The following is an 18977-nucleotide window of genomic DNA, read 5'->3' on the forward strand; positions in this document are numbered from 1 at the left end:
GCTACGGTGAAGCCGTGAAGGCAGGCACCAGAGTCCCGCTAAAACCGGATCTAAGAGTAACTCTACCGGTGGCTCGCCGATAGCGGCCCCGATAGTATTTTTGGGACCGGCATAAAAAATGGACTTGCACTGACGCGCCCCAAAAAGCGCCGGCGCTGTTTCGAGCCTAATAGAAGTGCCGGCAACCCGTGCCGGCCCCTTCACGAAGGGCCCGAATCGGGCGCGCTGACGCCTCGCGGCACGTCTGTTTTCGCAGGCCGGGCTACCTTGGCAGCGAGATGACGCGACGGTTCGTGTTGGAAACGACACGGGAAGGTTGGTCATTGGTGTTAATGGTCTCACGCGCGGAAGCCGAGACGGCGACTGGCCGCGCGGTGTAAATGCGACCCAGAAGCTTAGGCACGGGTAGTTGGCACCCCTATTTAGTACGTACGCCATTCACCGCCGTGGCACCCCTATGTTCGGAGCTATTTATTTTGTTATGTAGACTTATTTCTCTGCTTCAAAAAGTTAGAGCTTATATGTTCGACCCCCCTCGTCTCAATTCCTGGCTCCGCCACTGTGCGAGTGGATATTTGATTTCCTATGAAATCTAGTGCAAAGAACTGAAGAAAAATTCCTTTGGAAGTCAATCCCACAAATCAAACAACCATCGTAGAAAAAGTTCCTGTAGAATTTAATCATACAAATTTTCTATATAATTTCTTTAAATCAAACAAGCCCTAAAACTTGTGCATGAAGAAAGATAGTTCAACACACGGACAGAAGCAAAGACAAAAGGAGCGAAATATTTACATTTAGAACGGTCTGAAGTTCACCAAACCCGGTAGACTATCAGTGTTCCATGTGAAAAGAGAAAAAAAAATTACAGCCAAGGAACAACATCAGTTACTCGCTCTTAGTTGATTTCCTGCCTCTCAACCAAACCAAGCCAATAATGCACGTCTATCTATCAGTACATCCAGAGAATAAAAACTACTCGCTGGAGTATTCGACATCAAGCAGGCCGTCATGGCGCCTGTCCATGCAGCCAGACGACCAGCGGCAGCAGCAGAAGCGGAGCGCGAGGCAGACCCAGAAGGCGCAGCCGATGGCAGCGAAGAAGCCGGTAGCGATGACCAGGTCGATGGGGGCTCGCCGGCAGCTGCAACCATCAATGAGGTAGCTGCCACAGCAGCCAAGCAGCGCGAAAAGCATGCCTAAAGTTACCCACACCACGCCGAAGCAAAACACCATGATGCCGTCGCGGCCCCTGAAAATGGCGCCTGGATTCGGCGCCGTCGCTGCGCCGCCGCCGCCATCCTCCAGATTCACGTACATATCTTCGATCGACATTGTATGATTGTATCCACAATAGGTAGCCTAGTGACTCCCGGCCGTCTAATCCACTGATATCTCTCGTACTATTAATCCTGCGGTACAACTTCTGGTTATAGTGCCCTTGCACTCGGATATATAGGCTGCCTCGAGGAATAACTCTAGTACACCACGGACACGACTCTGCCTTGGACTCGTTTTCCATCTCCTAATCAAACTAGTACTCATAGTTCCTCTGCTGCTACTAATCCGATTGAAAGGAACAAATAACAAGAAACTACCACATTTAGAACCGCGGCGTCTCATGACTATTGATTTTGGGGTTTTCTTCACAAAATTACCAACATTGGTTTGGTGACACATATCACTAATTCGCCGGTTTACTCGTTTTAACACGTTGTTTGATGGTGCAGCCCCACTGTCATGTGGCCGTGGCACATGAGGACAGCGGGCAAGCAGACGGCTATTAGGCATAGTTTAAAATAGCAGGCTATAGCCAGGCTATAACTATAGCCTAGGTGCGGCTAACTGCATTAGCCCGCTAAAAGGTGTTAAGAGCATCTCCAGCCGCGTCCCCCAAAGCGTCCCCCAAAGGGATTTGGAGCGCGCCGGACCAAAAAACCGTTCCAGCCGCGTCCCCCAAAGCCTATTTTTGTCCGGCGCGCCCCCATACGGTGGCCGGCGCCTCGAGCCCGTCCCCGTCCCACAGGGGACGCAATGGGCACGCCGGACACAACAAAAAGCGAGGCGAACCGACGCGGGCCCGACGCGTCAGCGGCTCGGAAGGCTAAAACCCCGTCGCCTACCTTTGGTCAAGCGACGTTAATGGCGTCCCTGTTTTCCCAGGCGACGCAGGGACGCGTCTCGTCGTGCATGGCCGCGTGGCCATCCGCGCTGGCGTTATTGCGTCCAACCACCCGCTGCCGCCGCTGTTTAAAGACGCCCTGCAGTTCTGACCGCTCACAAACCATCTCGTCGCTGCCGCCTCCCCCCTCCCAGATCTTCTCCTCGCCGCTCCAAAAATGTCGAACTCGTCCTCCCGCAAGATCGCCGCGGCGAACGGCTTCGGCCGCGACAGCCTCACCGTGGCGGAGGCGTGGGCGCTGTACAACGCCCGGTATCCAGTCCCGCCGGACATGCGGCTGCCAAGCAGCGGCGGCTGGAAGATGGCCGTGAACGGCATTGGCGTTCCGCCGCCGCCGAAGCCGCGCACGGACCAATGGAGTGACGCCATCAAGGCCCGTCGGGCTCAACTCACCGCCGAGGAGCGGTTGGATCCGACGTGGGCGGCCAACAACAACGACGCCTGGTGGACGATGTACTTCCAGGCGAAGTACGACGTCGAGATGCACAGCACCGACGGGCTCGTCGGCGGCCCCAATAGCTGGAACAAGGACGGCCGCGCCTACTCGTCCTCCTTGCACTCTTCTTCCTCAGGACCGGCGCGATCGACACCGTCCTCGTCGTACCGGTCGGCGCCCTACACCGTCCCCAAACGGGAGGTGAAGGAGGAGCCGGCGACGCCCGTCAACACGAGGCGTGGCGGCAGCGGCAGCGGCAGCCGACAGCAGCAAGGGAGGCGCGGCGCCGCCCTCCTCATCCCGAAGCCGGAGGTGAAGGAGGAGCCGGAGGAAGCGTCGCAGGCGGCGCTGCTGGCGGAGTACGAGCGGCAGCAGCGGCTCATCGCCAGCAGCGACGACCCCGAGGACTGCCCAGGTTTGCGGGCGGCGTTCTTGGCGTCCATGAACGACAAGGACGCCTGGAGGGGCGACCTCGACGCGGCGATCGCCATGTCCATCCGCGACTCCGGCAAGCCGCTGGTGGACCTCTCCGACGACGGCGAGGCAGGACCAAGCGGCTTGGTGAAGGACGAGCCCGTCGACGAGCGCGTCAAGCAGGAGGTCGTCACCGACGACATGTACAACTTCCAGCAGTACTACGACGCCTCCGGCCGCCGCAAGTGGTTCTAGATTAGGTTTAGTTTAAATTTAGTCAAATTTCGTTCGAATCTATGTAATATATGGCAAGTTTGGATGAATCTCGCTTAAGTTTAAAATTTGCGAAATTTGGTTTTGGGGATGCGACTGGGGAGCGACGTCCCACAAACGCGGCACGAACGAAACACGTCCCCAAACGCTCAATCCGGCGCGGTTTGGGGGACGGTTTGGGGGACGCGACTGGAGATGCTCTAAAGTACTTAAATAGCCGGCTATAGCCGGGCTATAGCTATTTTGGGAGGCCACGGCTATATCCTGTAGCCGGCTATTTTAAACATTGCTATTAGGTCTCTGCTGTGTACTGGATGACTTACTGGGTTTGCAAGACAAAGCGACCGTCAGGCTCAGGTTATCGCAGCGCAGCTGCTGTCTAAAGTGGCCTCGGAGGCTTTCAGCAGGCGCCAGGGGTGGGTGCCATGGAGGAGGCGGCTAGAGTACGGTTGATTTGTGAAGCTGTTGAAGTTTGCAATATCCTGATGTTGCCAGATCTTTTTGTTGCATCTTTCTTCTTGGTCTGTAATAAACAGTAGGCAAAAAATGCTTCTGCAGGGTGTGAGCTTGAGTTGATGGTTTGTTCTGAAAAGATGATGTTTTCAGGGGTACCGTTTGCGCAAAAAAAAGTTAAATAGAATAGGGGTAGTAAGGTTGTGAACTTGGCCTGAACTGAATTTGGTTGTGTTATCGGTTTCATTTTCAATGAAATCAGGAGCCTGGACTCCTTAATTGAAAAAAAAAAGTTTTTATTGTAATATTGTGGTATTGAACTATGGTACTATACTTATCTTAAGAAAAGGTATTTATTCCTGGCTTGAACGTTCCATTTTGTTGCTGCACTGTACAACCTTATGAGTTGACTAGGAATCTGAAGAAGCTCGAAAAAAAATTAAGCTGGTTGGAGCCCAAGCAAGCAGCAGTGCAGTTTTCACATGGCAGTGATTAAAGAGTAACAACTCAGCCAACCAATTCACCGCACGTCAGTCCGTAGAGTTTTTGTAGGCTAATCAGTCCGTAGGTCTAGTGTTATTGGTGATTAAACACCATACTAATAGTATGATGAGAGTTAGCTTGTTAATCAAAGAGCTAATTCAGTCAGGGTGAGCCTCAGCTGCAACCTCTGCCAGTTAGAGACAGCATGCTTGTCAAAACGAGATGATGAAGTGAACATTCTCCGCTGTTGCACGGCCGCACCGTACTAGGTTGTCCCAAATTCAGAAATAGCATGAGAATTATATCGGTCTGGAATTATAGCCATTGGACATTGATCATGCATACAATACCAAGTTTCAAACGGTATCTCGGCACGGAAATAAGAAGACTTATATATATAGACTAACAAAGAAGACTGCATAAAACAAAAGTTTCAAGAAAATTTACCCTCCAACTCTACCATTCAGCTGTCATTTTGAAACAAAAAAGATCCGAGTATCTATGCACACATGCTCAGTAGTAAAACTATCTCATGAAAAATCCACAAAAAATAAGTTAAAGTAAATATCAGCAAGAACACAGCATGTTCAGCCAATCTGGAGATAGTCCAGTTAGAAGGGTACATGCACATTCCAGCCACAATTGGAATTCACACAATCTGGAGAGTAGTCCAGTTAGAAGGTGTTTCTTGACTAACAGAAAAGGTACTAGCATCTACAACATAAAACCAAATTGCAAGTTCCTAGCTTGGTCATTAATAAAACAGCATGTAATTTGGATATCCAATAATACAAGAGAATATCCAGGCAGGATGGACCAACAACTTCTTTCCCTCCATGCTTCTAGTTGCTTCAGTACTTAATTGCGTTGATTCAGCATCACTTTAACATAGCATCTTCTGTTCAAATAAAACTCAACAAAAAAAGAGAACGTCAGGCTAGCAGAAAGAGATTCGGATAGTACACATATAGTACTACTGATCATCAGGGAACGTCAGGCAAAGAGAGTCCACAAGTGTATGCGGCCGTGGAACCGAGCCATCCAAGTTTAATATGGCAGGTTCGATGCTCCTAACTGCGAGATGGTAGGCCTCGGTTGAATCCCTCTCTTTGACATCAAACCTGAAGTAGATGGTGTCACTGCTAATAGAGCAAGAGGGGAAAACCCCAACAGGCACCAAGAGAGAGCAATCCCTGCCCAAGAACAATGCACGTCCTCCACCAAAGCTGTTGACAGGGACAAGAGTCCTGGTGCCCAAATCCACTCGGTACATGTCATACCTCCACCCAGTCTCACCGTCTTCTGTCACTAACATCCGGTGCACCATCATCAACTCCCCGGCATTATCCACTAGGTGCGAGCTCTCTGTGCTCCTTGTGGACACTACCATATGCCGCCTGGCAGCCACCTCCATCCGTGGTGGACCTGGTGGACTTGTCTCCAGCACCATGAAACCGTCGACAGAGAAGTAGTAGAAGCTGCCAGCAAACATTAAGGGAGATGTTCGCAGCCGATTGTCGAACTTGACCAATGTCCAGCACCCATCTCCGGGCTTGGCCAAGCCTAGCACACTACAGGAATGGGAGGCTACGCCGACGGCCAGGCTATACGCCGACGGCCAAAAATCGGGGCCGTCGGCGTATGGCCCGGCCAGGCCAGCCTGCAGACCGACCCTCGGCGTAGAGTTGCCGTCGGCGTAACGAGGTCTACGTCGAGGGCAGCCCTCGGCATATGTTTGGCCCTAGGCGTAGACATGGCTACGCCGACGGCCTATTTTTTAAACTTGTCTAATTTTGTAAAAATCATAACTAATTCATATGATGTCAGAAAAATACGTATAAGGTATCAAAATATTCAGAAAAACATCCTCTATCCGTTTATGTCAAAATCATGCATATTTGAATCATGTACAGTACCATGTTAACGTACTAACAATTCAAACACTTTCTTATATGTCCTCGGGTTCCCGTACTGGTCAGTCCTAGTAACCACTCCAAAAGTCGGAATTAGGACAATTATTTTGGAAAATCCTTCACAAACAGGGCTATCAAGTCCGGAGTTCTATGACTCTTAGGAGAAATGAGTAGGAAACGGCTCGTGACACCGCATAGTTTGTCAGAACGAGACCATATTTGGCACGTGTGGGGTCCCTAGGATGGGAAGCAAGGCCCTGGGAGCGGATTTCCAATCCGACCCATGGGCGATGGTTTTTTCTTTTTCGGGGTGCCAAAACGGGTTTTTTTTTTGTGAAGCAACTATATGAGGCGCACTTTAGTATTGCGCGAGATCTCCGCGTAGTGGTAGGACACCGCCTTCGCACCACATATCACATGTCATATGTGCGTGCTACCTATCTGGAAATCCATGCGGCTTTCTGCGGTGTCCGGACGAATCTGTTGGAAACTGACCGGATTTAAACTAGGGGTACACTTTCCGTCGCTCAATAAATTCTGGGAAAAATGTTTTTAGGTCTACGACACATCACTTTATGTGCTAATTTTTTCCGTTTAGCGCGATGGTGAACGGGTGCACCAGCGCGCCCGGTACGGCCATACCGCATCTCCGTGGGGGCCCGTTTTGGTCAAATGGCAATTTAAACGAAGTTAAAAATCCAACGGAGCCGCATGCATCATTTTATTTTATGTGTCCTAGTAACCACTCCAAAAGTCGGAATTAGGATACGAAAATTATTTTGGAAAACCCTTCACAAATAGGGCTATCTAGTCCGGAGTTCTATGGCTTTTAGGGCAAATGAGTAGGAAACTGCCGGTGACACCTCATAGTTTGTCGGAACGAGGCCATATTTGGCACATGTGTGGTCCCTGGGATGGGAAGCAAGGCCCCGGGAGCGGATTAACAATCCAACCCATGGGCGATGGTTTTTTCATTTTCGGGGTGTCAAAACAGGTTTTTTTGTGAAGCAGCTACCACTAGTAGGAAAAGCCTCATCAGTGGCGCACCAAAAAACGATTATGTGGCGCATGGGTGGTGCACCACAGAATTCTCGCCACAAAAATAAGGATTCTGTGGCGCACCTGCCCATGCGCCTACGAAAGTCTTATTGAGCGCACGGGCGGCGGTGCGCCACAGAAACAGAAAGTCTTATTTCTGTGGCGCACCACCGCCGGTGCGCCACGGAATTTTTTTTAAAATTTCAAAAAAAGTGGCGACCAGATCTAGATCTAGATCTAGATTTGGGGCCGCCGAATTTTTTGTAAAATTTTCTAGAAGGTCGCCGGAGGTGGGTGGTTGGTTGCGTGGGTGGGGTGGATGGGGTGGGTGGGTGGGTGGAGGATGAGGCCGGCCGGAGGAGGTGGTGGTGGTGGAATAGGAGGAGGTGGAGGTGGAGGTGGTGGTGGTGGTGGAATAGGAGGAGGAGGAGGAGGTGGTGGTGGTGGTGGTGGTTGTTGTTGTTGTTGTCGCCGGAGGAGGAGGAGAAGGTGGTTGTTGTGGAGGAGGTGGTCACCGGAGGAGGTCGCCGGAGTAGGTCACCGGAGTTGGTCACCGGTGGAGGAGAGGAGAGAGGAGAAGTGGAGAAGTGGAGGAGAGGAAGAGAAGAGGAGAGGAGGAGAAGTGGAGAAGTGGAGGAGAAGGGGAGAAGTGGAGAAAGGGAGAAGTGGAGAAGGGGAGAAGTGGAGAAGGGGAGAAATGGAGGAGAGAAGGAGAAGTGGGCGCCAGAAATTTCAAATTTCGAACGTTAATTCTGTGGCGCATGGGCACTTGGTGCGCCACAGAATTTTTTTGTATTTTTTTGTATTTTGCAGCAAAAAATCTTTAACTGCCTGTAACTTTTTACTCTTTTCGAATTTGGAGATTCTAAAAATTGTCCAACTGGGCAAGCCCAGGTGAATTCGGATGTAGATTTTTCGTGGGAACATTTTGATATATTATGCGTTTTTTTTCGAGTTCGTATGCAACCAGAAATCCAGTTTGATGATTTTCCCACGCAATTTTGCAAAAAAAGTTGAAATTATTGTTTGTTAATTCTCAGTGGTAAAAGATGACATAATACAAGGACATCTTGAAGGAATTTATTTTTTGAAATTTTTATCTATTTTTTTATTTTTTACAGAGGTAAAAAAGGCGATCCACGGGGGGGTGGAGTTGCGTGGGGAGCCAAAAAAAATTCAGTGGCGCACTAGGACCAGTGCGCCACAGAATGTCTTATTTCTGTGGCGCACGTGATCCTGTGCGCCACTGAAATAGTGAAACCAATGATTGGGGCTGGCCCCACCAAATTTCTGTGGCGCATCGATCCCTGGTGTGCCACAAAATTAAGCTATTTCTGTGGCGCACCTAGCATGGTGCGCCACAAAATAACATTCTGTGGCGCATTTTTAGGGGTGCGCCACAAAACTAAGCTCCGCCTATAAGGGTTTTCCTACTAGTGTACATGGAGCGCATTTTAGTATTGCGCGAGACCTCCGCGTAGTGGTAGGACACCGCCTCCAGACCACATATCACATGCCATATGTGCGCGCTAGGTAACTGGGAATCCCTGCGGCTTTCTGCAGTGTCCCGTCGAATCCGCTGGAAACTTACCGGATTTAAACTAGGGGTACACTTTCCATCGCTCAATAAATTCCGCAAAAAAAAAAATTAGGTCTATAACACATCACTTTATATGCTAATTTTTGTCCGTTTAGCGTGTTGGCGAACAGTGCACCAGCGCGCCCGGTACAGCCATTTCGCATCTCTCGAGGGGGATGTTTTTGCCAGATGGCAAACTGGACGTCATATTTGGATTCCTCTAATTTTTATGTTCAAATGATGATATGGATGTTATATTTAGATTCCTCTCATTTTTCTGATCGATTTAGACATATTATTTGTAGAATTTTGATTTTTCGATTTAAAGATATTAATTATCCAATATTAAATAGAAAAAGACAAAAAAATTATTTTATTATTATTTGAATTCAATATTATTATTACTTATATATTCATTGTTGTTTAACTAAGTAATTATTTGGAATTCAAAAATAAGGAGGTGTGACATCACGGTCCAAGGGTTAGAGCATCTCCAACAGAAGCTCTAAAAGTCGTTTGCATCGCGCTCAATCCAGATAGAGCGCGCAGCATCGGAGGCTCTATTTTACTGCGCAACTCAAGAAGCCAAACATAGCCATTTACCAGAGGCTGCAAAATAGAGCTCCACAAACAAGTATTTCCAACATACATACAACAAACAAGATCGAACAGACCACAAATAAATCTAAAAAAATTAACCAAATTTTACAACTCTATGCCCGGACCTCATATTTGTTAGCTCCATGCAAGAAATCTTTTTTTTACCAGGTGATGCAAGATCGATCGTCTAGGTTGCAGCGGCGCGCGGCGGACTTGGCGACGAGCGGGTGCCGGGTCGGGGACGAACTCGTGACGGAGGTCGACGGTGGGGAGCAGGGGCGCGCGGCCACGGCAAGGAGGAACGGAGAAGGCGGGGCGAGCTGGGGTGGCGCACCGTTCGTGCGGAGAGCTGGGGCGGGGGGCCGTTCGTGTAGAGAGCTGGGGCGGGGCGAGCTGGGACGGCGGACTTGGCGACGAGCGGGTGTCGGGTCTGGGGCGCCGTGCCGCGTCCCCGCGCGCAGATTCGTGCATCTCCGCGTCCTCGCATGGCTACGGCGAGCTCGCGTCCAACGCAACCGTCCCACGCAACCGATCCCGCGTTCATTACCGTTATTTTCGCGCCGTGAGAAGGATCGATGTGCCAGTTTACAGCGCGCTAGCCGGCGCACCAGATATACCGCTTTGGATAGCGCAAACTGCCGCACACACTAAAATATTTACAGCGCGACCTATTTTGCAGCGCCTGCTGGAGGATACAAAAACGCGTTCGGCGCTGTATATTGGCAGATTTTTTAGCGCGGCCCTAGTTTACAGCCTCTGTTGAAAATGCTCTTAATAGGGTTGATATGCTATTATTATCAGGAAGATGTCAATTCTGTAATGGAAACTCATTCGAATGGAACCAAGAAGTTAAGCATGCCAGACTAGAGTAGTGTGAGGATGGGTGACCGACTGGGAAGTTTACCCATGATTATAATTTGATCTAAAATTAAGTATACTTAGAGTTAAAAGTGTCTTGGGTGAAAGATAAAAAAAGTAAAAAATATATAATAGTGTAAAATAAATTAAAATTTGAAAAAATTTAAAACTATATGCCGAGGGTTTTGCCCGTCGGCATAGCCAAAAATGATTTTTTTTTTCAAATTTCCCAGATGTGATCATTGTAGGAAAGCCTGCGCTGGTCCTCCTCGGGCGGCAGAGTGGTGAGCGGCGGAAGCTCTATGAGGTGGCGGGTGAGAGGGTTGAGCAGGCAGACGCTTACGAGCAGCGGCCGCTGCCGGAGCAGAACGAGGAGGCCCTCGGGGGTGTGCGCGATCACGTAGTGGTGTCAGAGCTCCGGGAGATTCACCTGGATGAACTGGCCAGTGGAGGAGTTGAAGAAGCAGGGTCTGTCGGGTGTGGAGAGTCGTTCCTGGAGCATGACCCACTGTCGGGGATGTGCCGGTCCAGGCCGTCGTGCGCGCGCGGGTTCGGGGAGCACCGGCGCCAGTTTCGGCACATGGAGCGGAAGAGGATGTAGTCGGCGACGTCGTGGGCGAGGATGATATATATTTAGCTAGAGGTTGGGGAAGACTCACGCAAGTTCAGGCAACACACTTCTGCCTCCTTTTCCTTTTCTCAACTCAGTAAAGATAACGGTGATTACAAGGGCTTAAATAGCCGGTCCAACCCAGCTAATACGCACCCATTAATCCATGCAACACACGGTCAAGCCACACAACAGCTTGATCCGATTCTTACTCCACACGTTCAGCACTAACACAGCTGAAGCTCGTCTAACGGCCACGCGACTCGGCCATTTTGATCCCTGCATGCAGCTGACTTCTACTAACAAATACTTGGCTAATTCACGTGCATGCAAGTACTAAACTAGCCACTGAACCGCACTCTCTCTATCACTGGTGCTGTACTCTCTTGCCAGTCTGCTCCTCTGCCATTGCTACATGCACTTAATTAACCCAACAACTAAACACATGACATGATGCAATCAAAGATAAAGATGAGACTAAATATGTATGCAACAAGGTTAACTCCAACAATCACGCTCTTAACCTTGTTGTCCTTTATTTGGGAGCTCCGTGACGACCTTCAAAGGAGTGCCGGCTCGTCGTCGGCGTTCGCAGCGGCAAGATGCGCCTGCTCCTTCCTTGGTTCGGTGCAGTCCCTCTCGTAATACCCATAGACTTGGCAGTTGTAGCAGCGAACCTTGCGGATGTCGAAGTTGCCCCTCTTCTTGCCAGCGCCGCTGCGGTCGCGAGCACGCCACTCCTCCTCCGTGAGGAGAAGGCGAGTCCCACCGTGCTGGCCACCCTCCTCTTCCTCCATGTCTAGCTCCTCCTCGACAGCCAAGAACCGGCCAGCCAGCTCCTCAACCGTCATGGTCTTGAGGTCGAGCAGCTGCTGAATGGAGTAGGCGAGCCGCTTGAACCGCTTCGGCACGACGCGCAGAAATTTCTGCACGGCCTTGAGCTCGGTGACGCCATCTCCGAGGACCTCCAGGTCATGCATGATGCCGGTGAGGCGCATGGCGAACTGCTCCACCTTCTCGCCGTCCTTGAAGCGGATGTTCTCGAACTCGGTGCGCGAGTCTGCGCCCTTGCTTCACGCACGCGCTCGCACCCCAACCTCATTATTTTGAGGGTGTCCCAAGCCTCCTTCGCTGTGCTCTTTACCGCCAACGTGCGCAGCATCTCCGGCGGCACAGCCCGGAGGATGACGCCCAGAGCATCGCGGTCGGTGTGGAAGACGCAGATGCCGGGCTCGATCGCCGTCCACCATCCGTTGGACTGCAGCTGCACCTGCATCACAAGCGCCCAATCGGAGTAGTTCGCGCGGGTCAGCACGAGAGGCGGCGCCACCACGGAGCTGTGCCGAACCACGCGCTCCACCACGTGGAGCTCACTGCCGCTGCTGCCGCCGCCATCGGTGAGATGCGCCCTTGGCGGAGTGTGCGGTTCCTCCGCCGCCTTCATCGCGAGCTCCGCCTCCTTGGCCTTCGCATCGGCAGCATCTCCCGCCATCAGCACAGAAACCACGAGCGGAAAACAGCTCTGATACCAATTGATATATATTTAGCTAGAGGTTGAGGAAGACTCACGCAGGTTCAGGCAACACACTTCTGCCTCCTTTTCCTTTTCTCAACTCAGTAAAGATAACGGTGATTACAAGGGCTTAAATAGCCGGTCCAACCCAGCTAATACGCACCCACTAATCCACGCAACACACGGTCAAACCACACAACAGCTTGATCCGATTCTTACTCCACGCACACACGTTCAGCACTAACACAGCTGAAGCTCGTCTAACGGCCACGCGACTCGGCCATTTTGATCCCTGCATGCAGCTGACTTCTACTAACAAATACTTGGCTAATTCACGTGCATGCAAGTACTAAACTAGCCACTGAACCGCACTCTCTCTATCACTAGTGCTGTACTCTCTTGCCAGTTTGCTCCTCTGCCATTGCTACATGCACTTAATTAACCCAGCAACTAAACACATGACATGATGCAATCAAAGATAAAGATGAGACTAAATATGTATGCAACAAGGTTAACTCCAACAGAGGAGGCGGTCGGCGATCAGCCCCGCCGGTCCATCGTCAAGAGCCGTCCAGTCCCTCCTGCAGGGGGCACGAATTAGATCGGAATCCTCCTTCATTAGCATACCAGCAAAAGAATGAATTTAGTGGCAGCAGGCTCACCTATCAGTTATCACTCGTCATTTGACGGCAGATCGGAGACCTCGCGGAGACGGCGAGGCTCATGTCTCATTTGCTTCGCTGGCCGCAGAAGACGCTGGATGTCGTCGAGTGGGTGGCCTGGTTGGGCTCCTCCGCCGGCCACTTCACACGCCGCAAGGGGACAAGACGAGTATGGGATCGAGCGACTTCTATCCCATACCTGAATGCGCACCTCTGCTGCTGGCCATTTTCCTCGTGCCCCTCGTCCTCCCCGGAGCTCCCGGTCGCCCTCGCACAGCCCCGCTGTCGCCCCTCGCCCCCGCTGCTGCTCTGCCTAGGGTTTGTTGTTGTGCGGCCTGCCAGATAAACGAGTGGGTGAGGAAGTGAGGGAGAGGGGCGATGCGCACCTAGGATAGCGACTGCGGCGGCGACGGCGGGAAAGCTGGGTGGCGGCGGCGCGAGGTCAGATGCGGCTGGTAGGAGAGAAGCGGTGGGAATGGAGTGAACCAGTCTTTTTCTGTGACATCGGTCAAAACCAGTTTATCTGAACATGCCAGTCTTTTTTAACCAAATCTTCAGAGCATGGGAGAAACTTTAGACTAATGATTACTTGTTTGATTCAAAAGACTGTTTAGAGAAATTTTGTAGTACTCCCTTCGGTTTAAAATAATGCATTTATTTTTGGGCTATTATTATTTTGCACCGGAAAAAGTAGTATTTTCATCGTTTGAAAATTTTCTTATGTGGGTGAGGAAGTGACGGAGAAGGGCGATGCGCAGCTAGGATAGCGCCTACGGCTGCGGCGGTGGGAATGCTGGGTGGCGGTGGCGCTAGGTCAGAATCAGATGCGACTGGAACAAGAGAAGCAGTGTGAATCGAGTGAACCTGCCATTTTCTAAACATGCGAGTATTTTTCAACCAAAAAATCTTCAGAGCATAGGAGATACGGAGTACTACTATAGACTAAGGGCTAGTTTGATTTCAGAGGAATGTTACTCGAGTGAACCTGTCATTTTCTAAACATGCGAGTATTACGGAGTATATGATTTTTATAGTAGTATTGCATCCTCTTTTTTTCATGTGCATTGTTTGATTCCTATAATTGAAATCGAGTGAACCAATCTTTTTCTGTGACAAGGGGGTGAAAACAAGTCCAACCGAACAAGTGCATTTTTTAAACCAAATCTTCGGAGCATGGGAGATACTTTAGACTAAAGGCTCGTTTGATTAAAGGAGTCTTATAGATAGGATTTTCATTCACTCTTTGAATTTTTTCTATGTGCACTTTTGATTTGTATAGTTAAATTTTTAAAAAATGCATATGATTTTTTCCTATAGGATTGCATTGCATTGCATTATGTTTTTCTTTTTTGAAATGGATGGGAACTCTAGCCTCTGCATCGAAAAGAGGTATATAGTTTCTCTTGTTGATTTATTCAACAAAGGTTTGTCAAACATCATACATAAAAAGAAAATCAAATCCACCATGCAACACATGCACCCGACAGCGGATGAGGATCATGTCATGGCCTAATTCTAGAGAAAACAATGAAAGACTCTCATTAACTAGAACTAGGAATATAGCATACGCCGATACACCCATCAACTAGAGTAAGGGCTAGTTTGATTTGAGAAATGTTATAGGAATTTAGTATTAGTATTTCATCCTTTGGATTTTTTCCATGTGCATTGTTTGAATCCTAGAATTAGAATCCTTATTATACATATGATTTTTTCATTAGGATTGCATTGCACTATGTTCTGGAGAAAAAGTAAAAGTCCCATCGACACTTCATGTTATAATTTCTTTATTTGTCCTCTGAGCCAAAAGCTGCTTAAAGAAACATCCTATAAGTTTCAAATTCTGTAGGATTCAACTGAACATGATATTATAATCCTACAGTTTTCTATTCTTGAGTTCTAAGAAATCTGCCAATCAAACATGGCCTAAAAGTGGAATTGAGGGTTGCAACACTAGACTCGGTTACAAGTTTAGTCATTGCGGTGTTGAAGGGGTGCCCCCTAAATCTAAAAATATGCCAAATAAAAGAAAGTTGAAATAGTACAAGGCGTACTAGTCCCATATTAGACTCAAAAAATGTAGAGTTGAGAACGGTGACTACATGGGAGAGACCCTCGAAGCTAGTTTTTTTTTCAAAATAAAAGCCCAAATTTGCTTATGTGATGACTTAAACTTAGGTGACTAGGTTGTATATCAACTCTTGTAGCCAACTTCGTTACTCTAGAAGTTTCAACAAAATATGCTTACCTATTCATATACTGGAAACCATTGTTAATGTATTTGTTAGGTCTTATGTTTTAGAGATCTTAACTACAAATACTAGTTTATGAAAATATTAAATATAAATCAAAATGAACCTTTATATACAAATTTCAAGGAAAAACTCCACTTTACATGGTATGCACTTTTCAAAAAAATGATTCAAGGAGAACTTTTGTTACAAAGTTTAAATTCAGAACATCACAAGTTTATTGAGTATAAACGTTAAAATTTGATAACAAAGGACACTTCAACTAACATTTTGTAAAATTGCCGTGTTAATTAACTGTCCTAAACATGTAACAGAAAATCGCTCGTTAATATTATATCATGCAAAAATAATTTGTACAGGTACAAAAGTTCAGTACAAGTGGTAATTACTTAAGTTTCACTTGACAATTAGGCCTGGATAGGTTGTCCAAGATGTCGTTGGCATGTGAGTCCATAGAACACCATCACCACGACCACGGCCGGCAGAATGGGTAGAAAAGTATGCAATATAGTGATTATTAACATATTTTTAGTTGTCCCTAAGTTTACATTATTCATCGAAGTTGATCGGGAGCGGATTGTTCCAACTCCATGGAAGACATGGCTGCAAAAGGATGAACGAAAGGAGATAGTAAATAAGATCAAAATTACAGAAAATAGTATTGTAGAACAAATACGGGTAATCATGTATTGTGTCATCGTAATGGTCCACATCACACGGTGGCTGGTACATAGTGACTACTCCAGGTACTGCATAACATAAGTTGAGAGTAAATTGAGCATTTATCAAGCAGTGGTTCGAATTTTTATTGAGTATCAATCAATTTACATATTTTTTGCTTATATCATCCAATTTAATGCTTGATTTGGGATGCACATTGAAGTGAGCCGTTGCCACACCCAGGCCAACTTTCCGTGCAGCTTCAGAGTCGACGATTCTCACATTAATATGGTCATTCTCTAGCTCTTTCATGAAAAGTTTCTACAAATTAATATTTTACACTATTATATCATTCCACACAGTAGTAGGTAGATAGAAAATTACATATTGTTGTTCAAGATGGACAGTACCTAGCTAGACTGTTGTATGTAGAACTGAACCAAATATTTGGAGAACATAGCAGCATCTTCCTTTCCTTTTTAAGATTGAACATCAAGCTCCAAAAAGGCCTTCCAATCTTCGCAATATTTCACTGTATCTTTTGCAAACTGCTCATCTCTCCTAAAATCGAAGACAAAGTCTGCGTCCAGCATCATCTCTGTATGCAAAGGCAAAGGCAACAAATACGGAATATCTACATTCGGGACTGTCTAAAGTTAGCCCTGGCATGCATATACCGGCCACCAAATCGAAACAAATAACTAACCAATTAAGCTAGCGTATAGTACAATTAGAGCAATAGAACAAAGTAGAGCAAAGGCTGATTGGGTAGATACCTGATGAGGAGATGGGCATGATGCGCTCCTATGTACACGCCCCAAGCCGAGCCCGCCGCCATGTCCCTTGTCGCCATGTCCGTACTGTCGAGAATGATCCATGTCTGGCTACTAGCTAGGTAGGATGCACAGGTTGTCGTCGGCTCGACATGACAAGTCCTCTCCTCGCCAAAATCTAAAGTCACAAGTCACGCGCGCGATGTCACCGCGGTGTGACCATGCCCTTCTACTTGTAGGCTCTATTTGAGGGAAGAGAGCTCTTGAGTTCCATTCTTTTTTAGGCGGAGAGGAGGGAGAGAAATGAATCCATTGAATGAGAGGGGGAGAGAGGCAAATTACGGGCAGGGTGATTGGCCAGAATGGCTCTCGCACGGATCACACTTTCCTTGACCGTGCCATGGAGGAAATCAGAATAGTTAACCCTATAGGGGCAGCTGTCAAGACGTCGCCGACATTATTATTTCTCCTACCGGAGGATGCTTGACTGCCGTTAGACTAGCCACAATGGGAGTATCATAGGTAGTATCATGCATTCCATGCATGCAAAATGCTGATGTGTCAGTGCAATTAAGGATGAGAGAGAGGGTACTAGTATCATAGGTAGATACCGTATCATAGCACATACTACTAAAAAAATTAATGTCAAGTAAATCTTGTACATATATTTGCATTGAGATTCTACAAAACAATTAATATATGAAGACTATGATACTAGTATATGATACCATGCATTGTGGAGATAGTAACATCTAGTAGTATCATACGCATGATACTTCTATATGATACTATGCATTGTGACTAGTCTTAGTTTCTCCTACTGTATTTGCATGTACCATGTAATTAACCTGGTTTTTTGGGGCTTGCAGTTTTTGGTCTTCCAGGGATGCTTGAATTCTTGATTGCGTTCTGCCCGAGGGAGAATTAAAACAAGTTCTGGATTTGAGGAGGCTCCCTCCTCTGTATACTTGATGATATTGCTTGTTTTTTTTTTTGAAGCTAACTACTGCAGGGGAGTCCCCCACAGCCTTTTATTACTCAAAAACAGAAAAAGTATGTACAATATTTACAATATTTACAAGAGATCTAATCTAGAGGCTAACTACTGTTATCACCAGAATTTGACCGAGTCAGAGGTGGGCCGCGATCAAGATGGACTTGAAGAATATACATGGAAGAAATACGTGAATCAGCCTGTTATGCAAAGTTTGGGCTAGTTGGCCCGTGTATCTGTAATATAGTAGGATACGTGTCGGTTAGTTAGAGTTTGTCTCGTGCACGGTGGGGATTATTCCCACGTTAGAAAGTCTACGGACTATAAATATGTATCTAGGGTTTATGAAATAAACAACAATCACGTTCACCACAAACCAATCTAGGCGCATCGCCAACTCCCTTGTCTCGAGGGTTTCTTCCGGGTAAGCATCATGCTGCCTAGATCGCATCTTGCGATCTAGGCAGTACGAGTTTATTCGTCATCCATGCGTTGCTCGTACTGAAGCCTTTTTGATGGCGAGCAACGTAGTTATCTTAGATGTGTTAGGGTTAGCATTGCTCTTCGTATCATATGCTATCGTCGTGCAACCCTTAGACATCTAGCCGCCCTTACGCCTATCTTAGGCGTAGGGGCGGCACCCCGCTTGATCATTATTTAGTAGATCCGATCCGTTACGGTTGCTCCTTGTTCTTCAAGGATTAGTTTAATATCTGCAATAATTAGGTCTTACAAAGGGTTGGAGGATCCAGCGGCGCGTAGGGTGTAGTTTGCTAGCCCTAGATAGGATGTTCCGGGGATCAACCTTGTGTTGGTTTTTATGCCTTGTCTAGGATCGGCTTACGATCACCGTGCGTGGCCGCGAGGCCCAATCACGAGTAGGATGATCCGATTATGCGGTGAAAACCCCAAATCGTCGTAGATCGTTTTAGCTTTATCTTGATCAAGCAGGACCACCATATATTCGTACACCTCGTGCGAATCATGGGTGGATCGGCTCTTTGAGCCGATTCACAGGACAACCTGAGAGCCGATCGAGGCTCGTATTTAATGTTTACGTGTATGCCATGCAGGAAACTAAGCGAGGCATCTCCATCACCTTCCTGACCAGGTATAGGTCAGGTGGCACGCCCTTGCACCAGCATCGGACGTGCGTGCCGGAATCTTTGCGGGCCGTCGCTCGGAGGGACCAGGGCCAGCCGCAGCCCTAAGTTGCTCCCGGCTCTCCTGTGTTGCCCGTCGTTGCTCGCCGGTGGGTTTCTGACCGCAACACATTCTGGCACG

The 18977-nt window shown here is 48.0% G+C and overlaps 1 long non-coding RNA gene across 1 annotated transcript; it reads right to left on the minus strand.

Moving 5' to 3' along the window:
• Positions 1-4806: 4806 nt before the first annotated feature.
• On the minus strand, positions 4807-10846 carry LOC127346069 (uncharacterized). Its single transcript, XR_011756478.1, has 2 exons — positions 10660-10846; positions 4807-5139 (listed from the first exon to the last, which is right to left on the minus strand). It is a non-coding gene; the product is annotated as an uncharacterized lncRNA (long non-coding RNA).
• Positions 10847-18977: the final 8131 nt, after the last annotated feature.

This window comes from Lolium perenne, chromosome 3 (genome assembly GCF_019359855.2).
Source record: "Lolium perenne isolate Kyuss_39 chromosome 3, Kyuss_2.0, whole genome shotgun sequence".
Taxonomy (NCBI): Eukaryota; Viridiplantae; Streptophyta; class Magnoliopsida; order Poales; family Poaceae; genus Lolium; species Lolium perenne.